Source organism: Musa acuminata, chromosome BXJ2-6 (assembly GCF_036884655.1).
Source record: "Musa acuminata AAA Group cultivar baxijiao chromosome BXJ2-6, Cavendish_Baxijiao_AAA, whole genome shotgun sequence".
NCBI lineage: Eukaryota > Viridiplantae > Streptophyta > Magnoliopsida > Zingiberales > Musaceae > Musa > Musa acuminata.
In genome coordinates, this window is record NC_088343.1 from 10,609,629 (window position 1) to 10,635,793 (window position 26,165).

Sequence of the window (26,165 nt, forward strand, 5' to 3'; positions counted from 1 at the left end):
CATGGAGATGGAGTGAAGTATTTTTGCGAAGAAAAATGCCATGATTAAGAGTCCCTTTAAGATACCGCAAAATTCGTTTGAACGCAGACCAATGCGTAGTAGATGGTCGATGCATGAATTGCGATAACTTATTGACGGTAAATGAAATATCTGGACGGGTGAGAGCCAAGTACTGTAAGGAGCCAAGGACTTGTCGATACTGAGTCGAATCTGTAGCAGGACTTCCATCACATAATTTAAGTGATTCACTGGTAGAGAAAGGAGTTGTAACCTCTTTCGCATCCTGCATGTTTGCCTTTGATAATAAATCTTGAATATACTTTCTTTGTGATAGGAAGAGACCTGAAGATGTAAATGTTGCTTCCACTCCTAGAAAGTAGCTTAAAGTTCCTAGATCTTTGAGGGAGAATCGATCGGCCAAGTGCTTTAGAAATGCCTGAGTCTTCAAAGGATCATTTCCTGAGACAATAATATCATCCACATATACTAAAAGATATATTATGCTTCCATTATGCTGGCAAATGAATAACGAGGTATCAGACTTTGAATTGATGAAGCCAATTGAAGTAAAAAACGAGCCAAGCTCGTTATACCAAGCCCTTGGAGCTTGACGAAGTCCATAAATAACTTTTTGAAGTTTGCAGATATGCCTCGGATATTGAGGATGAACAAAACCAGGAGGTTGTTGCATAAAGACATCTTCAGTAAGTGACCCCTGTAAAAAGGCATTGTTAACATCCAATTGTCGTATGTGCCAGCCCTTTGAGATAGTCAAACTCAGGATAAGACGGATTGTTGTGGGTTTAACAACGGGACTAAATGTCTCTGTGAAGTCGACACCAGGTCGTTGATGAAACCCTTTGGCGACTAGACGTGCTTTGTATCTGGCAATGGATCCGTTTGGGTTCCGCTTAATTCGAAAGACTAATTTACACCCGATGATATTTTGTGTGTGATGAAAGGGTACTAAGGTCCATGTAGAGTTATGGAGGAGAGCATCATATTCGTCACACATGGCTTTACGCCAGTGAGAAGATTTTTGAGCTTGAGTGATTGTAGTGGGTTCACTGGCCTCAGTGGAGGAATAGAGGACTTGACGTGGTTTGAAAATACCACTTTTGGAGCGTGTTGTCATTGGATGTCTAGGGGGGGTGGAAGTGGTAGATTGTGTTGGTGGTATAGCCGAGGGCGAGTCACTATCATGGACCGGGTCAACCGTCGACACAACAATGTCACTAGATCTAGGAGAAGGTAAAGCCAGTGGCAATGTTGCCGAGGGTATGACTTCATTAATAGGAGAAACTTGTGAGGAAGGGAGTGGAGGAATAGAGGGAGTGAGAAGCTGTTGAACTGGAGTAATAGTAGTATGTGAATCTTGAGAGTAAGGACTGGACGGTGTCATTGGAGGTTCGTGTGATGAGATCGGAGGGATATTCCAGTGATGTATGTTTATCGGAGTAGTTTGCATGGTAGGATTATTTTGAAAAGGAAAGATAGACTCCTCAAAGATAACATGACGTGATATAAAGACCTTTTTAGTTTGGGGTTCATAGCATCGAAAAGCATTATGTTCAAGAGAGTAGCCTATAAAAGTGCAAGGCTTAGATCGTGGTGTTAGCTTATGTGACGCATAGGGACGGAGCCATGGATAACATAAACAGCCAAAAACTCTGAGTTTATGAAGGTTTGGAAGTTTGTGGAATAATTTTTCAAATGGTGACCGGTATTGTAAGACTGGAGTGAGTATACGATTAATGAGATAAACTGCAGTTTGAAAAGCTACTGACCAAAAAGATGGTGGCATGGATGCTTGATGTAGAAGGGAGAGACCAGTTTCAATGATATGCCGATGTTTGCCAACCAATTGGGGAGTATGTGGGGGTGACTTGAGGTGTTGTATACCACAAGCAGAGAGACAGGATGTGAGGGCTTGATATTCGCCTCCACCATCAGAGTAAACTGTTTTAATGGAAGATTGAAAAAAATTCTCGACCAACTTTCGAAAGTTGGTAAATACAGTAGAAACATCAGACTTATGATGGAGAGGATATAACCATGTGTACTTAGTAAAATAATCTACAAAAATGACATAAAAACGAAACTTGTCAAAAGAAGGAATTGGGGCAGGGCCCCACACGTCGGTATAAATGATTTCAAACGGTTTAGAGCAAGAAATGGAGGTTGTCCCAAAAGGCAGTTTATGACTTTTATTGCAAAGACAAGCATCACAATGATTAATAGTGCTATTGATTTTCAAGGTAGGAAGAGAATAACGAGAAAGTAATTTTTGCTGAATAAAATGGGAGGGATGACCAAGACGACGATGCCATACATCAACCGGAGCTGCGATTGAGGAGTGAGCAGTAGGTAGGGTAATTTGTGAAGTGGATGGCCACTCATAAATGTTGTCTTTGTTCTGGCCCTGGACCAAGGATGCCCCCGTGCTCAAATCCTTGACAAGAAAAAAGTTAGGAAAGAATTCAATTGATGTATTATTTTGTTTACAGAATTGAGAAACGGAAATGAGGTTTCTTTTAATGTTAGGTGCACACAAAACATCATCGAGTGTAAAGGTTGTGGTAAGTGAACTAAGCGTTGAGGAACCAGAATGAGTAATAGGAATTCTTTTACCGTCACCGATGATGATATCTTCATTTCCGTCATAGTTGTTGTAGATGGACAAGTTTTGAAGATCAGAGGTGATGTGATGAGAGGTGCCCGAATCCACAATCCAATTAGGTTGAGTAGGAGTTGGAGTAGCCATGAAATTCGCCTGAGGCCACTGTGATGGAGTAGGGAGTCTGGGACAAGACCGACAGACTTTCGCGGAGTGTCCAACTTTATCACATAGTTGGCAAACAACTCGTTGGCGGCCTGTGAAGTCAGGACACGACGATTGAGTATTATGAAAGTTACCACCTTGATATGGGTAAGGAGGGTTTGGTCTGGGCCCCATAAGGCTAGGAGGCAGCTTAGCCAAATCGTTGTTGACGTGCTTATTATACTGGTTGCTCTTCCTCTTGGATTTTTGATTGACCTGAGCTGTAATAGGTGGTCCGGGCAACTTATCATCACGCTTCAAGTACGTCTCATAGTCGATCAACTTATCATAAAGTTCTTCGAATGATATTGGTGAGTCACGTGCCCGAAGTGCTACTGTCAGTTCTTTGTACTCGCCTCCTAAGCCATTGAGGGTATGGATTAGGACTTCTTCATCGCTGAGAGAATGACCTATCAAAGCTAAATCATCGATAATAACTTTGATATTTTGTAGATAATCAGCAATAGTACTTCCCTCTTGTTTCATTTTCATCAGATTGGAGAGAAGTCCGAGCATGCGAGTACGCGAGCGATTTGCCAAAGTTGTTTGTAATTAGCACCATGCTTCTGCAGCAGTCGTACATGAGGATATCAGCGGGGCAATGGATCCAGCAACGGAAGCTTGAATAGCTTGGAGGATGAGGCGATCTTGACGTAACCATAGTTGGTGGGCTGGATTTGGCACTGGATTGGGTTCGCTTGGGATGTTGATCATTTCAGGTGGACACTGGAGAGAGCCATCAACGTAACCTAAGAGATCATAGCCAAATAAAAGATTAGAAAGTTGTGCCCGCCAAGATGCGTAGTTGCCGCCTTTGGATAATTTGAAGGGAATGAGTGCTGCAGCATTGATGGTGATAAGACTTTGAGAAGTGCTCAGAGTCCCTGCAGAAATAGGGACAGGAATATCGGAAGAGGAAAATAAAGACATCTCAGATATTTTGTGGCGGGTCAAGTGATCTTTATAGAAGATGTAAAGATATAGGAGGAAGGGAGGAGGAGAAAAGCATATCGATGCACTGCAGAGAAGGCTGCAGCGTGATGAACTGCAGTGATGGGCGAGCAATCTGCAGCAAGAAAGGCAGCGATGTGGAAGAAATCTCTGCAGCTTGCAGCGATTTCTGCAGCGATGCTGGAGAAATTTGCAAGGTTGGAGATAGTTGCAGTAATGCAGTATTGGAGTTTGGTGGCCGGAAGAGCAGCGGAGTTTTCAGCGGAAGACTTCGGTTGGCAAGGGAGTGACTGTGCTTCCTTTAGGATCTGATATTAGCAGCCGCAAGTGCTGCAGTAGGCTGCAGCGAATGGCTACGGTTGAGGGGCGGAGGCGTCGCCACGAGAGGGATGGTTGGACTCCGAAGAAGAGGGCTTGCTCTAGGCAAACTGCTCTGATACCATGATAGAAATTAAGCGAAGAAGATAGAAAGATAAAAATTGTAGAAGAAACTATGAAATGTATAAGATATAATTGCCTAATACATTTTGATAGTGAGTTCTTGACAGCCATTTATACACACTTAGTAGGGAGGTTATACAGGATTTTTCTCAACTGCTGAGAGATTTCCTCAACTGCCTTGAGGAAATCTTATCTGCTTATCATTCCCTGCATTGAGAGTATGAATTGGTGTTTCAGAATACTAAAAGTACCTTGCCCTGGTTGTTCAGAGTCATCACATTTGCCTTGTTTGAAGGAGCTCACCACTAATATTTTGGTTTACAAGACATGGGAAGTAATGTTTGATATTCTTCATTGCACTTCCAAATGAATCATACTTATGATACGATTTAGTGAAAAACTTGTAGTTGATGAGTTGTTCTTTGGAGAAATGATTCAATCCACATATCATTCCTTGTAGGTTCCGATGTTTGAGAAGATGGATGATCAACTCATTGATGCCATGTCTGATCGTTTGAAACCAGTTTTATACACTAAATGCAGCTGCATCGTTCGTGAAGGAGACCCAGTAAATGAAATGCTCTTTACTATGCGAGGAAAGCTAGAGAGCACGACCACTAATGGTGGAAGGCTGGAGATTTCTGCGGGGAAGAGCATCTGACCTGGGCTCATCGTCCAGCCTCCCCATCTCGACAAGGACAGTTAAGACACTATCTGAAGTCGAAGCTTTTGCTCCGATGGCCGATGATCTGAAGTTTGTTGCTACACGATTCAGAAGGCTGCACAGCAAACAACTGCAGCATACATTTAGATACCATCATTCGCAGCAATGGAGGACATGGGCTGCTTGTTTTATACAGACAGCTTGGCGTAGATAGTCGAGAAAGAAGCTTGAAGACGCTTTGCATGAAAAAGAGATAAAGGTTGCAGTTCGAATAAATTATAGAATATTTCATCTATTAATATTACATATATCCAGCAAAAAAGTGGTTCATCAATATTATTATTATTTTATTAATTTAAGAAAACCCAAGTCACTTGTCTCATCATAATTAAGCTTTACATATTATGTTTATGGTGTGCTCCAATTCACAGGCCATACAGTTGATGGCTATGTCACAAGCCATTTCAACATTTATTATCTATCATTATCTGAGCAGCAGCAACTGCACAGTTGCCAGTCTCGTTTGCATGTTGCAAAGACCAACCGAGCTAATCTTTGGTCTCTCTGTCACCACTATTCCATCTTCTCTTTCATTCTACGAATGGGACTTAATTTGCTCTCTTTTCTTCTCAGAGATTATTATTTAGTCTTTTTTTTCATGAAGCACACAATGCCACCAATTTTTGTCTATCGGATATAATAATATTCCAAATGAAACGCGACTCGTAATCCATCATTTAAGATATAGAGAATAATAAGAGAAAAAATAAATCCAACAGAAATTAATCTAATTTCGAAATGGAAAAGGAATCGCTCACCCCAACCGTTAAAGACTTCGATCCGCACTCGGTTTTCTTTTCCGAAGACGATTTGTGCTTCCGCAGACAATGCAAAGCAGATTCCGATTAGAAATCAACCTCGGCTTCGGATTCTCATGCGTCTCTTCTATCCCTATATAAAAAACACACACGTAGAGTGATGGTGTCGATCCATCGCTGCCTTCTTTTCCACTCTCTATCTTCCCTCCTTCGGTTCAAGAAAGGTAGAAGCTGAAGGTATCCATCCATGGGAGCCGTCACGTCCGAGTCCAACAGCAAGGCCACAGAGGGGCCAGAGGAGCCCCTGCCGCCGCCTAATCCCCCCGCGTCGCCCGGCGAGGGCACGTCGAAGAAGCGCAAGAAGGCCGGCAAAGACATGTACTGCCTGCGTATCGTGCCCAAGTGGGTGACCGATTTGGTGACGGCGGAGCGCGGCACCGACATCCACTTCATTGCCGAGAAGACCATCGAGAAGTCCGACCTGGCCTCGCAACAGAACCGCTTCTACCTCCCCAAGGACTTCGTCAAGGCCACCCTCGTCCCCATGCTCTCGGAGTTGGAACGGGAATCCGCCAGCCTCGTCGGCGACGACAGAAAGAGGAGCAGGGTGACCGAGGGAGCCAAGGCAGAGAAACGGAAGGCGAAGGTGTCTGGAAGGGAGCACGGCGGGCTGCCCGTGGTGGTGTTCACCAGGTGCAGGTTCCGGTGCTACCTGAAGCTAACCCGCTGGGACGGCAGCGCGGGCACCGTCATCAAGGGCGACGAGCTGAAGTACTTCGCGCTATGGAGCTTCCTGAAAGAGGGCGACGAGGTAGAGACGTGGGCCTTCCGTCGAGGAGGCGACCTATGCTTCGCCATTGGGAAGCCGACCGCGTCGTCCTCCAGCTGCGGATCACGTCATGCGGAGAGACCGCCATGCGCACTTCCTTTGCGCTTTCTGTAATCTTTGCTGAGCAGCTTTTATTAGGAACTTGTACTACATAAGATGACTCTTTTCTTTGTTTTTCTTGATATAAATAAGAGAATACTCATTTTTTTTATAGGATTTTATTTATATATAATTAGAAGAGGTTGATCCACAATAACAAAAATATTTCTGTGGGAGCCAATCTTCATGTTCTTGATTCGGATCTATTTTAGGTCAACCGCGCGAGAAAGAGACATAGGAGGTATGTTCTATTGTCATTTATGTGCATCGTATCGTTACGTTCTTTATGTTGTTTCTCGTTTATACGATCGTTACCGTGAAGCGTACGATATAAAGATCGCACCTTGTACACTACATGGTGTACGTAACGACGATAGAACATAACATCCTACGTCTCTCTCGCAAGGAGACGAGAGGGGCGGCGTGCATTCCCGTCCCGTTTCAGTAACCGTCGCGAGCCCTCCTGACGCCGACCGACGCCCCATCATCCGCCGTCCAATCCCCTGGAGCGCTAAACTCCACGCTCTTCCCTGCTCCTCTGTGAGCTGATTCGGGTGAGAGTACCTGCAAAACCAAGTCCGGATCGGCAAGGACCGACGGTCAACCGTCGTCCACGTCCCCTCGCCCGAGGATCCACGTAGCGGGGCTTGGACCCTTGACGGGCCCCATACACGCTGGCGGGATCGTGTGGATCGCGTGGCAATCCGACGGTCGGTAGTTGCGGCCTTCTGGTGTTATATCATCGAATAGAGGGGTCAAGCCTCGTGCGCTCGGCACATGAAACCCCCAAGCGTTACGGCCGGCTGCCCCGACAGCCACTCTAGGATGGCGGCGCAATCGCAATCACAGTCGGAGTCGGAGGGGCCTCCTTGCTTAGGTTTCCTCATGGAGGGGCCTGACCCAACCACTACCACTACCCCATCCGCCGCCGGAACCCCGATGCCCCCAAGCGGACCCTCGCGGAGGGAGAGAACTACCGTTCCTCCTCGATCGTCCCCCCGCCGCCCTCCGCGGACACTGGCGCCGGGGAAGACCCTGTCGCACGGGTCGGTTTCGCTACTGGGGAGGCGGAGGGACATGGAGGACACGGTGACGGAGGTGACGGGCTTCTCGGCAGGTGGGTACGGGTAGTTCGCGGTGTGCGACGGGCACGGGGGAGCGATGGTGGCGCGGGCGTGCCGGGACCGGCTGCAGGTGGCTGTGACGGAGGGCCGCCCGGGTGGGTGAGGGGGCGGAGACGTGGAGGTGGGCGTGAAGGTGGACGCCGAGGTGATGTTGGAGGCCACGGATCTGTAGCAGGGGTTGGTGGTGGGAGACGAGTGGATCATGGTGGCCACATGCGGCGACTCCCGGACGGTGCTCTCTCATGGTGGCCGTGCCCCCTTTCTATCCATCAAGGTCTGCTTCATCCTTCCCTTTTTATCTCACAAGAAAGAGCTCTCATCTTTAATGCTTCCATATTACTTTATCCTCAGCATTTAAGTATCATTTTATCCTCATCTTCATCTTTATTGTGGTGCATTCTTACTCCTTAATTGCAGAATTGGAGCACTTACGGTACAATGTATCTATATTTTCATGCTTTATATGCTGTTGTCGTCATTTTCATTCCCGAAATGCTCCTCGTTTCCTCATGCTATCTGATAGGGGTAAAAACAAATAAGACATGAAGCACCGGATTTGACGTAACACCGCCCCATATCAAGCCACCCCCAAACGGCACACCGCACCAAGAGACGAGCATTAATACCGGCGTAACGCGCACCCTCACCGACCATACCCGCACGACCTCATCATGCTGACCCCGCACGACCGGACAGGGCAGGGGAAGGCGTCGACCAAGGCTTGCCATACCCTACGACAACTTGGCCTTACCGCGCAATGCCCACAACGGCAACGGACGCGATCAGGTGTACGGCCCTGCCCCGGCAGGATGGCGCGTCAGGTAACATCGAGCTCACCTATAAATACCCTCAGGCTCGAAGCAGGCAGGGTAAGCGGAAAAACTCACGATTCCATCTAAGATTCCCCTCTTCGCTTCTAACTTGATCATCGGAGGGGTCGGGCCGAATCACCGACCCGACCCGGCGACGCGGAGCACTTCAGCTCGATTCCCCGTGATCGGTCACCTCGAGGATCCCGCGAGGAGCTTCACCTGATCCTGGCCTCTCGGACCCTCGAACCAGCCGTACCGACCCCGAGGTAACGGCTAAAAAAGTTACTTGCCGTAACAGATTGGTGCTAGAAGGAGGGCCTCCGAATGGCAAGCGATCAGCGAATCCACTTTGGCGAGCCCCCAACTGTTGGGCTCCCCACCCAGGGGGAACACCCCCCGCACAATGAAACTCGTGACGAGCGCCCTGCGGCGGCGTCAGAACGATACTGGCAACTGTTCAATGACCCAGGCTTGTCACCTCCTGACGGCGCACCCGCGGGCCCATCGCCGGTGTCTCCCGAGGCCTTTCAGGACCTCACTCATCAAGTCCGAGCCCTGACGAGCATGGTGCAGACCATCATCCCGATTGTCTCGCAGCGGACCACTCTGCACGTGGCTCACCCTTCACAGCAGCAGGAAACCCACGACCGAACTCACATACCCCCCTCCGGGCTCCCTGGCTCGCCCCAGAACCCGATGACTCGACCCGGGAGCCGGGAGGCAGAAGACACGGCGAGCCGCCCCGGGCGCAAGGCTCCGTCTGCCGACTCCACGAATGCCCTACGAGCGCAGCTACGCCTCGTCAGTCAAAGACTCGACGAGGTACAACAGGAAGTCCGTAAGTCGAAAGGAGAGCTCGGGACGGACGGGCAGCAAGGATCCCCGTTCACCCCCGAGATCCAAGACCAGGCGATCCCATCACATTTCCGCCTCCCCTCGCTAGACACGTATGACGGCGCCGCCGACCCAGCAGACCACATGGCCGCTTTTCGCGCCCAGATGGCGCTATACGGGACTTCCGACGCTTTAATGTGCAGGGCGTTCCCGACAACCCTGCGGGGTTCGGCCCGCGCATGGTATGGCGGCCTGAGGACCTGGGACCATCGCCTCCTTCGACCAACTCGCCAAAGACTTCGAGCTTAGCTTCCTGGCTTACGCTCGACCAAAACCGTCCGCAGCATTGCTCCTCGGACTCAATCAAGGCGTTCATGACAGGCCTGCGGCCCTCCCGGTTCTTCTGGTCTCTCGTGGAGCGACCCCCTGCTGCGATCCCCGAAATGATTCAACGTGCTGGCCAGTTTATCGCCGCGGAGACATGGATGGCTGGAAAGCGGGAAGAGCGCAAAAAAGTCAAAACGGAGCCGCCCCGACAACAGCAGCCCACCGCCTCCCGACGCAAGCTGGATAGGTCAGACCCAAGACCTCCTTCCCCCGCCTTGAATTCCTCACGGACGGAAATATTTCTCCTCGAGAAGGGGAAGGGACTACTCAAGGAGCCCCACCCGATGAGGAGCCCGCGAGAACTCGCGGACCGCTCAAAATACTACCGATTCCATCGGCAGCATGGGCACGACACCGAGCAGTGTCGTGAGCTAAAAAGGCAGATCGAGGAGCTCATCCGCCGAGGGCATCTCGGCCACTACCTTCTGCCGAACAGGGACCCATCACCTCACCCCGGGGGCCCCATCGAGAGACACATTGATGTAATCGCTGGCGGCCCCGCATCAGGAGGGGGCTCCATGTCAGGGAGGAAGGCGTACGCCCGAGCCGCTCCTGATGTGACCCCTGGGCACGGGCCCGAGCCCGAAATCACCTTCCCGACCGGGGTCTCCAGGCAGCCCGAGCACGACGACGCCCTCGTAATATCAGCAAGGGTGGCCAACGCGCAGGTGAAGAGGATCATGGTCGACACGGGAAGTTCAGCCGACATACTCTACTTTGACGCCTTCCAGAAGCTCGGCTTAGCCAAGGAAAGCATGCGCCCAATGGGTTCAGCGCTCACCGGGTTCACGGGAGATTCAATATCACCTTTGGGGGTTATCACTTTGCCTTTAACCCTGGGGATCCCGCCAAGGTCGAAAACGGTGATGACCACCTTTTTGGTGGTCGACCTTCCTACGGCCTACAATGCCATACTGGGGCGGCCGACCCTCAATAAAGTCAGAGCCGTCGTCTCGACCTACTACCAAACCATTAAGTTCCCGACTCACGCAGGGGTCGGAGAAGTCATCGGAAGCCCCCGAGAGTCCAGGCGGTGCTACCTAACCGTCGTTTTGCTACACAAGAGGACCAGGGTCGAGCCACCGTTGGAGGACCCACGGGAGACGAAAAGGCCGGCCCCTCATCCCGAGCCGAAGGGGCCCACCATTGATGTGCCGTTACAAGAAGCCCGACCCGACCAAACGGTCAAGGTGGGTTCGGAGCTACCTGAACAAGAACGAGAGCAGCTCGTCGGCCTCCTACGGGAAAACGCCGACATCTTCGCTTGGTCCCCGTCTGATATGACGGGCGTCGACCCAAGGGTGGCGCAGCACCACCTCAACATCCCACCTGACGCTCACCCGGTAAAACAAAGACCCAGACGGTAGGCCCCTGATCGGCAGCAGGCTATACGAGAGGAGGTGGCCCGTCTCTCAGCAGCAGGCTTCATAGAGGAAGCCAAGTACCCTCAATGGCTGTCCAATGTGGTCCTTGTGAAAAAACACAATGGGAGCTGGAGGATGTGCGTTGACTACACCAGTCTCAACAATGCATGCCCGAAAGATTGCTACCCCCTCCCAAGAATCGACCAGCTTGTAACGGACAAACTTCTAAACAAGATGTTGGATGTAATGCTTATGTCTGTCCGTTGTCTTTTGGCATGTTCATGCCTTGTATAGCAGGTAGAGGGGCGGCCGAAGGCTTATAAGTCCCATTTTAGTTGGGTTGGTGGCCTCTTTAGGCTTGTAAATAAAGGTTGTGTCATGTGGACACGTTTGAGAGCTTTTCGGTCTGTAATGGATCATTTTACCCTTTGTTGTGCAACTATTCAGAGCTTGTAAAGTCTGTTTGTAATTTGCATTGTCTATGAAGTGTTTTTCGGACATGTTTGCTTGTGGATCCCGATTGAGGCGTTCTCTTTAACCCGTTCTCTCTTTTGTTGGTCCTAAGGGACAATGGGAGGCTTCGGGGAGGCTGACCTTTGCGGACGGATGCGCGAGGGTGCCGCACGCCTTAGGCAAAACCAGCTAAGGTCGTGACATTATGGTATCAGAGCGGGACAAGCACACATAGAAACACTTGACATGTAAACGTGGGTGACCTAGCGGGGCTGCGTTGAGGGCAGTCAGCACACGCACGACCGTTTGAGGGAAAACGGGCATGGAGATGTAGGGAAAAGAGTCGCTCTGAGGGGCGGGCATATAACATTGGTATTCAGTGGAATGGCCAACCCTTCGCGCAAGAGGCACCACGAGAACAGGTAAGCTTGGAAGAATTCGGAGCGCACAAAGGTTGGGATGGCTGAGTTTGAGCCACGGCTCAACGTTGACAACCATACTTGATGGTGCTCTAGGCAGGCGAGGCGCTTGGCAAGAATGAGACCATCCAAGGTGGAATGAGTTGCTCAACGACCAAAAGAGTTTTGCAAAGCTCACAGAGGTGAGGGGAATTGCTAACTCGAGGAATTTGGTACTCATGCATGGGCTTGTATGCGGACGATGGAATGTTCGTGGCCATCCCAAGGCGGCCGAGACTCGGCGCCAATGGAGCATTAAAACTTTCTCTTCGGCATGAAAAGGATACGTCCGTAGAAGGCTGAAGTGTGCAACGAGTTCAGCATGTTGCTAGGCCTTGAGGGGTGCAGTGGTGGCTGTATTGACGTGGAGGCACAATCTAGCAAGTGCGTTTGCAAGAGGCAGAACAATGAACAGTTTGTTCAGCAGATCGGAGTAGTCCAAGGGGATGGTGGTCTCCAAAACGAAGAGAGATGTTGCTCCAACGGGACAGTTATCCAGGAGGGATAAGTCTCGGCTCTCCAGAGGGAGAATCATGGGAGATGGAACTCACAAACAACAACTTCACGAAGCTCGATGGATCGAGCAAGCGGCGAGGAGTTGTCGCTTGATCTCGCTCGAGAGAAAGCATTGGTGGATGCATTGCGAGATCAAGTGGGGGAGCGACCTGAAGCAACTTAAATGAAGGCACACTTAGAGTCGATATGGAGATCGGACTCAAGGGAGGGCTGACCCGTGAAATGGTGGGCGCGAGGGCCACCATCGACTCAATGCAAAAAAAAAAAAAAAAAAAAAAAAAAAACGAGGAGCGGAGCAACTTGGGTGTAACTTGGCGAAGTACCCAAGTCGCCCGAAGGGAGCCAGCAGAGAAGTTGGAACATGGAGCAGAAGCACAGTGCTTTCCTTAGACAGAGGTCAAAGACATGAACTCTTGCAGAGGCAAGGGTAGGATCATGTTGTTCCATGGGTCCTTCATCCTGACGGAGCGGACTCATCTTGCATGGTGCCAAAGACGAAGGGAGCTTCGCGGCACATGCACCTTAACTCGGAAGAGCATTTGATAGAGGAACTAAGGCGACTCAACTTGCGGAGGCGAAGTTGGGTTCAGAAGGCCTTAGCACGGGGCAAGAGGACGCAGAGGCGGGTACTCTTGAAGAATATGCCACAGTGTTGCCATTCAAGTTGCTATGAAGGAAGCAGTGCGCAGCGGTGATTGTGCTGGTAGGGGCAGAGGCCCAGTATCCAGACAATGGTGCACAGATTACAAGTGAAGTCGGTGGACTTCGAGAGCTACTAGGCGACGGACTGTCCTAGAGCGGTGCTTCATCTAGGTGTGACCCAGGAGTGGGTGGATGAAGGTTGATTGCCAAAGGAGCGAACAAAATCGAAGGTGGAAGGGACCCTGCGATGTATTGGCAGAGGCCACACATGGAGGGTTCACAATTCGAGTTTATTCCACAAGGATCAGAATGCAATGGAGATGTCACTAGGAGGCGACATGGTGCAGCGGATCGTGGTGGAACAGTTCGTGGCAATGCGATACACACAATCTGTCCCGTGAGGGATGAGATCATATGGAGGTATGATCGGGAGTTACTGGAAGCTCCACTTCGATGAACAACACGACGGCAAGAAGGGCTATGGATTCAAGGAGTGAAGGCCATGGTACCGCAGAGGCGGGTCTTCCGGGCGTGCATCGAATTTTGCATCGGATGAAAGCCTTGGTCATCAGCATATGGGGGCTGTGTTCCACCAAGGGAAAAGTTCGAATGCAAGTACCAGTGAGTTCCATGGGAGGGACTTGATCATACAGAGGTATGATCGAAGCAGCTGGAGAGTTGGACTGCTCCAGAGCTCATATTCGCTTAAGGGAACCCGACAAGTCAGAGGACAAGGTCGAGTAAGCGAACGTTGCTACCAAGGAAGCTAAGGAGAACAGAATCGGTGCAAACTCTACAACGTGATGGCAGAGGCCATGCATGGGAGTTGCAGTATGTCTTTCCATCGACCAAACAGACTGCTTGGAGAACACAGAGGTGTTGAAGCAGGGGGTCGAAAGGGGCGAGGAAGCGACGACGAGTCCAGAGGGACTTAGCTACCCAAAATCAAGCATCAGTCAGAATGGAGGTGGACTCAGAGGAGTGCCACAGAGACATTTCTACTGATCATGTAGAAAAGGGATACAGAGGCGAGGCGACGGATAGTAGGGCCATGGGCATGCCAGCGCCATGGTACCGCAGAGGCGGGACTTCCGTGCAAGTCATTGATCCCTTGCTCTCATGGAGGGAGAGCGCTTGGTCGTGAAAGGGGCCGAGGAGGTGGAGCATGCAGAGGCAATCTCCGAGTACCGAGACAAGGCTGAAGGGCAGAGGCCAAGAAACTTCGTAAGACCGGTGTCAACAAGTTTCTCATCAAGATAGCCGTAAGTGAAGGACTTCGGGTCAAGCAAGAGTGCACGACCAAGGAACGAAGCAGGCAGTACGCGGTGCTGTACCTTTGCTACTCGGTGGAGTAGGCGGCAGGGTTGATGGAGAAGACGGTACAATCCCAAAGGCGACCTCATCTATCAGAGAATTACTCCACGTTGGGGTGAAAACTTCCCGCATTCCAGAAGTTCGATGGCATTGAGAAGGTGAATCACAGTAGCCAACTCAACGCAAGGAGTGCAAACACTTCAAGTGCTTCAGAAGTGTGAGCAAAGAGCAGGCGAAGACTAGTAACCAGCTCGATGCATGAAGTACAACCTCGAGGAGGCGGGCGAAGTCAAAGTAACCTTTGCCTTCTCAACTCTTAAGAGAATGGGCGAAACCGAGTACCCCAGTTCTCTTATCTATCCAGCAGAGGAGCTCTGCACAAGTTCAAAGACCCTTCGAAGATAATGGAAGACAATAGTTGTCAAATCCTCACCAACGGTGATCAATGCTACTGAGAGTAGATCGTCCGCTTCATTTCCCAACGAAATGCCAATCGAAAGCGGAAGTGATGCGAACCTACTTGGATGTGACAACTAACTGAAAGAAGAGTCAATGAGCAAATTTTGTGGAGGAAGGACCCAAAACTTCAGAAGTTTGCGAGGCGATGCTCGTTAAAGCTCCAACAAGCATCCACCCAGTTCAAGCAGCATGTGGAAATTTTGAGAGACTGGCGCAGAAAAGATGGTCTTTTCCTTCATTTGGTGGATCCGCAAGAATCGACAAGGATCAACACAACTCAGCCAACCCCCCCAACAGAGTCAGAGTCATTGGTGAGTTGTAGCAGCATGGCGGATTAAAGGGTCGACTACTCAAAAACAGCAGCGTAGAGCAGCTGGGAGCCAGGAGGCGCATTGCAGCTGGAGCGGAAGATTGAAGACTCAGCAAAGGCGAAGAGTTGCAGTGTTCACAAAGGCTTCGACGAGGACGTCGAAGGGATAAGTGGGGGAGAATGTAACGGACAAACTTCTAAACAAGATGTTGGATGTAATGCTTATGTCTGTCCGTTGTCTTTTGGCATGTTCATGCCTTGTATAGCAGGTAGAGGGGCGGCCGAAGGCTTATAAGTCCCATTTTAGTTGGGTTGGTGGCCTCTTTAGGCTTGTAAATAAAGGTTGTGTCATGTGGACACATTCGAGAGCTTTTCGGTCTGTAATGGACCATTTTACCCTTTGTTGTGCAACTATTCAGAGCTTGTAAAGTCTGTTTGTAATTTGCATTGTCTATGAAGTGTTTTTCGGACATGTTTGCTTGTGGATCCCGATTGAGGCATTCTCTTTAACCCGTTCTCTCTTTTGTTGGTCCTAAGGGACAATGAGAGGCTTCGGGGAGGCTGACCTTTGCGGACGGACGCGCGAGGGTGCCGCACGCCTTAGGCAAAACCAGCTAAGGTCGTGACAAGCTGGTCGATGCAACAACTGAACACGCACGCCTCTCTTTCATGGACGCTTATTTAGGATACAACCAGATCAGGATGGCGCCCGAAGACAGCGAACACACGGCCTTCCTCACCGACCAAGGGGTGTACTACTATAAGGTCATGCCGTTCGGGTTGAAGAACGCCGGGGCCACGTACCAGAGGACGGTGAACAAAATGTTCGCCCATCAGATCGGTAGGAACATGGAAGTGTACGTGGACGACATGATCGTGAAAAGCCAAAAGACCGAAGCCCATATTGCCGACCTGGCCGAGGCGTTCGACATGCTACGCAAGTTCGGCATGCGGCTCAACCCCACAAAATGCGCCTTCGGTGTCACCTCCGGGAAATTCCTCGGGTTCATTATACATGAAAGGGGAATTGACGCCAACCCGGAGAAAGTCCAAGCGATCATCAACATGCAGTCACCCCGGACGGTCAAAGACCTGTAGCGGCTGAACGGAAGGATTGTTGCCATGTCCCGTTTCCTTGCCCGGTTGGGGGATCGCTGCCTCCCTTTCTTCAGGGCACTCAAGGACCAAAAAAACTTCCGGTGGACGATGGAGTGCGAAGAAGCCTTCAAACAGGTAAAGTAGCGCCTGGCGAACCTCCCCCGGCTCGCCTCTGTTTCTCCCGGCGAAAAGCTGGGCCTCTATATAGCGGCCTCCCCCCATGCAGTCAGTTCCGTCCTGATTAAAGAGAGCTCGGGCGAACAACTTCCGATCTACTACGTCAACCACATCTTAAGCGGACCCGAGGGGTGCTACCCGCCGATAGAGAAACTCGCGCTCGCTCTGGTGCTGTCGGCTCGGAAGTTGCGCCCCTACTTCCAGGCTCACCCAGTTGAAGTCATCACCGACCAACCCCTTCGGCAGGTTCTATCTAAGTTCGATGTTGCAGGTCAGCTCCTCAAGTGGGCAGTAGAGCTAGGCGAGCATGATATAAGGTACGTGCCCAGGACTGCCATTAAAGCCCAGGCGGTGGCCGACTTCATCGCGGAGCTAACCCAGGCAACAAGCGAGGATCTAGAGCGGCCTCCCGAGGCTTGGCTCCTACATGTGGACGGTTCGTCCAGCTCAAAGGGCGCCGGCGCGGGACTGGTTCTGCTCGCCCCCGACGGCCGCTCGTTCGAACGCTCCCTCCACTTCGGGTTCAAGGCCACTAACAATGAAGCGGAATACGAAGCGCTCCTAGCAGGACTCAGGCTGGCTCTCGAGATGCAGGTGGCCGCTGTACACGTCCTCACTGACTCACAGCTGGTGGCCGAGCAGCTCAGCGGCGCGTATGAGGCTCGGGACCCAACCATGGCGAAATACCTGGCATAGGTAAGGGACCTGACTGCTAAGTTCCCTTATTTCACACTATCCAATGTCCCGAGGGAGGAGAACGGGCGGGCTGACGCATTAGCTAAGCTGGCGTCGAAACCGACCTGCGAAACATGCCCAAAGATCGAGGAACTTCCTGCCCGCGCCATCGAAGTATCAGTTACGGCCCCCGGCAATGCCCCGATCACGTGGGTACAGGAGCTGTTGCGCTTCAAGCGGGACGAGACCCTTCCCCACGATGAAGTAGCGGCTCGGCGACTGCGCCGTACACACGCGTGGTACGCCGAAGAAGGTGGCCGGCTCTATAGGCGGTCCTTCACCTATCCCCTCTTACGATGCCTAGAGCCGGATGAGGCCCGGACGGTCCTCGCCGAAGTCCACGAGGGGGTCTGCGGAGAGCACAGCGGAGGGCGAACCTTAGCGCACAAATTGCTTCGCCAGGGGTACTACTGGCCGAGCATGTGCCGGGACGCAAAAGCCTACGCGCAGCGTTGCGGCGCATGTCAAGAACATGCCCGCACACCCCGACAGCCCGCGGTCCCTCTCAACCCCGTCACATGCGCGTGGTCGTTCGCGTAGTGGGGGTTGGACCTCCTCGGCCCTTTCCCGCCGGCTTCGGGGCAGCGGAAACTTAGTGACTCGGTTCGGGCTGCCCAGGGCCATTATTACGGATAACGGACCGCAGTTCGCAGGTAGAAGGTTCAGGGAGTTCTGCGCAAGTCATGGCATCCAGCTAAGGTTCAGCTCGGTAGCACACCCTCAGACAAACGGACTAGCAGAGGTGACCAATCGATCCATCCTTGATGGACTCAAAAGAAGGGTGTCCGTGGCCCGGTCGGCCTGGACCGATGAACTCCCTAGCGTCCTATGGTCACTACGCACCACACCCAAGACCGCAACTGGGGAATCCCCGTACAGCCTGACGTTCGGAACCGAGGCTGTCCTTCCACCCGAGATGACCATCTCCACCCTCCGAACGAGGAACTTCGTCGAGGAAGTTTCGAACGAAGGACTTCGCGCCAGCCTCGACATGCTCGAGGAACGACGTGCGGACGCACACCTGAAGGCCCTCTCTTACCAGAGAGCCGTCGCAAGGGTCTACAACAGGAAGGTACGACCTCGACTGATAAAGTTAGACGACCTGGTCCTCCGAAGGACCGAGGTCAGCAACCCAACCCGAGCCAGGGGGAAGCTAGCCCCCAAATGGGAAGGACCTTATCGGGTCGTAGAGGTAGTCCGGCCGGGTACTTACCGACTCACATCGATGGACGGTTCTCCCGTACCGAGAACCTGGAACATCGGGAACCTCAAGAAGTTTTTCGTCTGAGCCGGGAACCTGAAGAGGAAGAGCTTTTTCGTCTAAAAGTTTTTCTCCCAAAAACGGAAGCTTTCGCCTAGGAAAAGAGAAGGGAGTTGACAAAATGAAAGGGAAAAAGCCTTTTCTTTTAAAGCAAGCCAAAATACAGGACCCGACTTACAAAAAACCGACCAACTGGCAAAATAAAAAACAGGACGCTTTTTTCATTGCCCAGACTCCTCCAGGCGATCATCGAAGGGGACCTCCTCGGGCATATCCACCCCCTGGTCCTCGGGGTGAGGAGCGAAGGGGTTCTCCTCTACCTCAAGACCAGGGTGGCGAGCGTGGAAGCGGGATGTGGCGATACGGTAACCATACTCAAAGGACACCCGCCCCGTCCGCGTGAGCCCGAGCTCGAACCCCTCCGATTTCTTGTAGGCCTCGAGGAGCTCCTTGTCTTTCGCAGGTCGAAGTCGGGCCTCCTCCGCCAGCGCCTCCGAGGCCGACCTCGCTTCGGCCTTCGCCTCCTCTAGCTTCTTACTAAGGGCGCTCGCCTCCGCTTTCACCAGGCGGAGCTCTGTCCGTTCCACCCTTATTGTCTTTTGGAGCCCCTCATTCGCCTCCTTGGAGGCCTCGAGCTCCGATCGGAGACGTGCCGCCTCCGCTTCCAGATCCGCCGCCCGCTGCTCGGCGGCCGCCACGGCCTCCGGACCAGTTCCGGATCGAGCCTCCTCGACCTGGCGGACGAGCTCGGTGTTGCGGTTGGCGAGGCTCCCGATGACTCGGCCGGCGTCGCGCACCCTGTCCATCAGGGCCGTCGCATAATGGATCCCCTACGCAAGGAAGATCGGGTCAAGAAAGGTGGCACCGGGCAGACAAGCCCAGGAAACGGAAACGTACCCAGACCAAAGACTGGGCGGACTTATTGAGCAGCACATCCGAATTGAGAGTGTACAGGTCCCGAGCCACGTCGGGATGAAGCGCGCCTCGGAGAAACGCTGCGGAGAGATCTCCCCCGGCCCACACCTTGTCTCCTCGGGACAGGCCTTCCCAACGAGCCACCAAGGGTTCGGCGGCCCCAGCAGGCGGGATCTCGCTCGCCAGCCGTGTCAGGAAAGGCTCCCCGTCTCCGGCTGGGAGTTGGCACAGGTCGCGCACGGAGATGGGGCGCGGGCCTTTCCCAGATGGCCGTCGGCTAGATCCGGCCCCGCCGCGGCGGGTGCCCGCCTCAGGACCCCTCGACGGGGTTGTCTTCGCCTTCTTCGAAGGGCGCTCAGCCTCGACCTCCAGTGGGGCGGCCTCTGAACCGGGCTGTGGGTCGTCTGGCTGAGTCAGGAGAGAAGGTGTCGGGTCGCCCGGCGGAGTGGGGAGAGGAGGTTGCGGCGCCTGAACGTCCAGGAACGACCGGAGCTTCACCATTTCTGCAAAAGATGGAACGGGTCAGTATCGAGAATCAGCTACGCCAAAACCCCAATCCAAGCGCCGTTAAACGTACCCAGAGGCACCGGGCTAAGGCCCGCCTCGACCAGCCACTGTTCGGTCATGGTCCGGATGGCCTGCGACTTAGGGAGGATCTCTCTCAGCCTCCCCAGAGCTTGGCGCTCCACATCGCCCAAACAAGGGGTGGTGTTATCGATCGCCCGCGCAGACCATCGGACCCCGAAGCCCCAGTCCTGCTCACAACTGACATAGAAAAACCTCCCCTTCCATCCCTTGTTGTTGGAAGGGGCACCCCCGACGCGAAAGCCCGTTCGGGCCGACAGAAAGTAGCCCCCCAAGCCCTTGCAAAGACGGTAACAAGAGAGAAAGAGATCGAGGGTAGGGGCGATGTCGGCATAATGGCATTCCCCTAGGAATGCCACTAGGTAACGCCAAGAGTTCGGCGTCACCTGAGACGGCGAGATCCGCCAAAAGGATAGGCAAGATACGATGAGTGGATGGAGAGGAAAGCGCAAGCCCGCTTCTAGGGCGTCAAGGGATAGGGCGAAGCCCCTCGGGACGGGATCGTACGCCCGTTGCCCCGGCTCGGGGGCACAGAGGATATAGTCCTCCGGGATATGATAACAACCCCGGAGTCCTTCCAGCAAAGACCCGCTCACGACGGAGTCCAGGTCGTGTGGCCACATCAAAGCTTCAAGAGCCCGTGCTACTTCTCCGTCAGAAGACTCAACGGGGGACGAAGCAGGGTTCCCCTCTCCAGCCCCGAGGATAGGGGGAGGAGAAGGGGATGATGAAGAAGAAGAAGATAAAAGGGACGAAGGAGAAGAAGAGGACGACATCTCAACTGACCTTAGGAGGGGGAAAAACTACGCAGGAGAGCGGGAAGAGGGTCGGGGAGACAACGGCAGAACTCGAAGGAGGAAACGCTGCAGCAGAAGATAGAGGCAAGCCTCGGCGTCCGCTATTTAAGGGTGATGTCCCGCCAAAATCAAGGTCCCTTCGCCTCCCAAGAGCGGACAACAGCTCACCCACGCACGCACCCAGCCGTCGCGTCACATTGGAAGACACCCAAAAGGCCCTCCGAAGCGGCGGCAACCGGACGCCTCGACCTCAACGACGAGCCAACTCGACCTTTCTAAGGGAGGAATTAAATGCAGTAACTTTTCGACCCCCACCGCCGCCAGAAATCAAAAACACGGCCCTCGGCTGCACGCCTCCCGAGACCACGCCTGCGCGGTAACCCGCCTGCGCCGTGCTCCTCGGCCCTCGGCTGCACGCCTCCCGAGACCACGCCTGCGCGATAACCTGCCTGTGCCATGCTCCTCGGCCCTCAGCTTTACGCCACCCGGGACACGCCTGCGCGGCCAGCCCGCCTGCGTCATGCTCCTCGGCTCTTCGGCTTTACGCCCCCCGGGACACGCCTGCGCAGCCAGCTCGCCTGCGTCATGCTCCTCGGCTCCTCGGCTGCACGCCTCCCGAGACCACGCCTGCGCGGTAACCCGCCTACGTCGTGCTCCTCGGCCCTCGACTGCACGCCTCCCGAGACCACGCTTGCGCGGTAACCCGCCTGCGCCGTGCTCCTCGGCCCTCGGCTGCACGCCTCCCGAGACCACGCCTGCGCGGTAACTCGCCTGTGCCGTGCTCCTCGGCCCTCGGCTGAACGCCTCCCGAGACCACGCCTACGCGGTAACCCGCCTGCATCGTGCTCCTCGGCCCTCGGCTGCACGCCTCCCGAGACCACGCCTGCGCGGAAACCCGCCTGCGTCGTGCTCCTCGGCCCACGGCTGCACGCCTCCCAAGACCACGCCAGCACGGTAACCCGATCGCTTTGTGATACTCGACCCTTGTCGGCCCTATGATCATCACGTTCGGCCCCGTCCGACCGACCCGTCGACGACTCACTCCTTAGACTCGCGTGGCCAAGTCACCAGGAGATAGGAGCCATGCCTCGGGCCCCCCTACACGCGAAAACCGACGCATAACTCCTTCCGGGGGGGGGAGTATGATAGGGGTAAAAACAAATAAGACATGACGCACCGGATTTGACGTAACACCGCCCCATATCAAGCCACCCCCAAACGGCACACCGCACCAAGAGACGAGCATTAATACCGGCGTAACGCGCACCCTCACCGACCATACCCGCACGACCTCATCATGCTGACCCCGCACGACCGGACAGGGCAGGGGAAGGTGTAACATCCCTCATTTTTAAAAATTTATTAAAAGGTTTGTTTGTAAAAAAAAAAAAAAAAAAGGATTATTTAATAATTATTTTATATTAAATGATTAAATATTTATGGCTAGGGACCTAAGAGTAAATATTAGAAGTTTGATATAATTTATTTAAGATTCAGATTTAAGTTTAAAAAAAAAAAAATTTAGTGGACATGTGTCACTAGCTAACCTAATGGTGCCACCTAAGTTTGCTCTAAGGATGACACCTAGCACTTTTCATGCATGCTTGCCACCTTGTAACTTTGCAACCCTTGTGTTAACCAAAATGTAATTAAATAAGAGATTAAAGGAGAAACTAAATGTAACCTTCAGATACTGCAGCCAACATGAATTAAGAAGAGAAGAGAAGGGAAGAAGGAGAAGAAGAAGAGGAATTGAAGAAGAAGCTTTGATTGAGGTTTTGCATCAACTCCTCCCATTTGGGAATCAAATTTGCTTAAGGCAAGTGTTCTAATCTCTTCCTACAGAATTCCTAATCTCTGTTTTCCTTTTAATTCTTCATAATGCAAAAGATTTCAGCTTAGTACCAAACCGTTCTTTCCTTTTGATACAAAGCCATGAATCTGAAATTTTTCGGTAATCTGACTTCTGTACATTGTTTTCGATCTAACTTTTAGCACTAAACTCTGATTTAGGTAAAACCTATTCCATTTGAAAGTAGACTCAAATATCTTTATTTTGACACTAAGATTGAATGATTTGGAGTTTAAATGCCTACTAAGACTTCTGTTTCAATTAACCCTACAGATTCTACAAAATAGAGACTGAAATTTCTGACCTCTTGTTGCTTAACTACTTATAACTTTCTGCTGTGAACTCAGATTCATACAAAGTATGATTTATTCGAAGCTAGACTCAAAATTCTTTCTTTATATACCTGATTTGAAATTTTCGGATAATAATTGCTAACTAAAACATCTGCTTTCATCGACCTAATGAATTCAGTAAAACAGAGCAAATATTTTCAGACCTTTGGCTACGAAATTATCTGTAACTCCCTGTTGTAAATTCCAATTCTTGTCAAACTTAATTTGCCTAAAATTAGATTGATAAAGCTTTCTAATGACACATATTTTACATAAATTGGAGCATAATTGGTTATCGAAATAGTTCATACAATGTCCCTATCAAATTCTGCCAGAATCGAGCTTTGGTCGATTTCGGCTCTCCTTGTTTCTTCTCTTTGGAAATCGATTTCGGCAAACACTCTTCAGTTAAGCTTTACATTATTACCTTAAATTCCTGTATACTTTTGTCCTTTATTTATTTGTCTGCAGCTATCATCTAAAGTTCATGTTTTCAGCGTAATGATTCGGCACATGCATCCCATTGTTCCGCATTTGCTTTCGATATTGTGCCTCTTCCAGTTTCATTTCTTTGGAGATTGAATTCATCTAACTTTCTTATTTCAATTGAGCCATATGTGATTTCTTGAAATCCTTGTATACTCCTGCTTTTGTTTCCTTTTAAATCTGAATACATTTGTGAAAGATTCTGTTTGTATCGTATTGACTCGAAAGGCATATGTACATTTCGTTGTTCCGCATGTGCTTCTGATATGTGTCAATGTTATTGTTCATACTACCCTTTTGTACTCTGGTGTCTTGTGGGATATTGTGAACCTTTGCCAGAAATGGTAAAGGGAGTTATGCTTAGAGCCCGCGATTGCTCTGCCGGCCCCATTGACTTCACTCAGACGTGGGTGGATGGAGCTCCCAGACGTGGGAGACTTATGCTTGGTGGTCATCCAGAAATGGATGGACCATATTATGTTATGATCCCACTTCACCTTCTATATGTTTGATATAAAATTCAAAGCCGACCTAGCAATTGGGCAGGGTGAGAGGGCTCGAGTAGGAAAGGGCTACCCGTGGATGGAGTCGAAAACTCATCACGGCGTGGAGCCACCACTGAGTTAATCCTCACATGCACTAGGCTAGAGTACGACATTTGAGCTTCTATTTCATATTTGTTCTTTGATATGTTCTGAAATGCTTCTTATGTTCCGAACTATTTCATATGCCATTGATATCCAAAATGCTCCTTACGTCTTTGTTATGCCTTGAAATTACCATATGTCATTGATATGCTCCTCATGCCAATGATATGCTCCAATTATCTTTCCTCGATTGTATGAACAAAACGTGCTTCGAACGAAATGACATCGTAATTCTGCATTCATGATGTCCAAAATGCTCCTTACGTCTTTGTTATGCCTTGAAATTACTATATGTCATCGATATGCTCCTTATGCCAATGATATACTTCAATTATCTTTCCTCGATTGTATGAACAAAACGTGATTCAAACGAAATGACATCGTAATTCTGCATTCATGATATCCAAAATGCTCCTTACGTCTTTGTTATGCCTTGAAATTATTATATGTCATCGATATGCTCCTTATGCCAATGATATGCTCCAATTTCTTTTCTCCTATTGTTATGTCTAATGCCTGTTTTGAACGAGGTAAACCTTTGTGATTTTATATCAAATGAGATGACTTCAAATGAACACTTATATTTCTGCTTTTGTTATCTTGATACTAAGCCTGCTTGAACTTCTCCTATCGCCATGGATATGTTAGTCGCTTGCTGAGCTCTTTATGCTCACCCCGTTGCTATATAAATTTTTCAGGGTAGCTTGTTATGTTCTGAAAATCTAGAATTGGGTTGAGGCAGTGGAAAGCTAGAAGATTTTGGGGCAAATCTTTCGTAATTAATAAGTTGATATGGTATAAGTTTTTTTGTGTGTATCAACGACAAATCTAGATTGATGTATCTTGTAAATATTTGGAAAGTACCTCTTGTGTTGGGATTTTGGGAATGTTAAAGTTTAAATTGTGTAATGATATAAACATGTAATACATGTTGGTTTTGTGATTGTATAGATTGCTACGCTTATGGATTTATGATGTGGTTATGGTTTAGTTGAGTTGGCTTTGGATTTTGTGAATCATTAAGTGATATTATACTATGATTATAAACTGCACAGGTTTTATGAATTGGAAAATTATAGATATGAATGACTTGAATGTTTTCTCAGTATCCTCAAATGTGTGAACGGATCCTGGAATGAATTGTTGTTGAATTATAATACAAAAGAAAAAAAAAATTCAGCGGGGCGTGACAGAAGGCGTCGACCAAGGCTTGCCATACCCTACGGCAACTCGGCCTTACCGCGCAATGCCCACAACGGCAACGGACGCGATCAGGTATACAGCCCTGCCCCGGCAGGATGGCGCGTCAGGTAACATCGAGCTCACCTATAAATACCCTCGGGCTCGAAGCAGGCAGGGTAAGCGGAAAAACTCACGATTCCATCTAAGATTCCCCTCTTCGCTTCTAACTTGATCATCGGAGGGGTCGGGCCGAATCACCGACCCGACCAGTGTGCAGGTACTCGGCGAAAGCTGACCCGACCCGGCGACGCGGAGCACTTCAGCCCGATTCCCTGTGATCGGTCACCCCGAGGATCCCGCGAGGAGCTTCACCTGATCCTGGCCGCTCGGACCCTTGAACCAGCCGTACCGACCCCGAGGTAACGGCTAAAAAAGTTACTTGCCGTAACACTATCGACTTCTGCTGTTTTTATGCTTGAGTACTATAAATGTCGATTAGTATGTTGAGGCTGGACCCATTGTGCAAATATATTGTAGTAAGTTTCTACAAAGAATTCAAGGACATGTTATGATACCATTTCCTTTGTGTTACCCTTGGTATGAGTTGTCTTTATTGCTGCAATGGCCTTGCATGACATGATTTCTAGCAAGTGCATGTTCCTGTATTCCTTTAGGGAGGTAGACACTGCATCTGGATTAGATGCAATATCATGCATAGATGATAGCAGAGATAACAGAGGCTGGGGTTGGGAATCTCCTTTAGAGTTAAGAAAGCTCACACTATATAGCAAAAAACATTAGC

The 26,165-nt window shown here is 50.8% G+C and overlaps 1 long non-coding RNA gene across 2 annotated transcripts; it reads left to right on the top strand.

The window, feature by feature from the left end:
* Positions 1-7,377: 7,377 nt before the first annotated feature.
* On the top strand, positions 7,378-25,954 carry LOC135614758 (uncharacterized). 2 transcript variants are annotated; one of them, XR_010487709.1, is made up of 2 exons: positions 7,378-8,021; positions 22,555-25,954. It is a non-coding gene; the product is annotated as an uncharacterized LOC135614758 (long non-coding RNA). The 2 variants fall into 2 exon arrangements; XR_010487708.1 differs by having other exon boundaries at positions 22,564-25,954.
* The last annotated feature ends 211 nt before the right edge of the window (positions 25,955-26,165 follow it).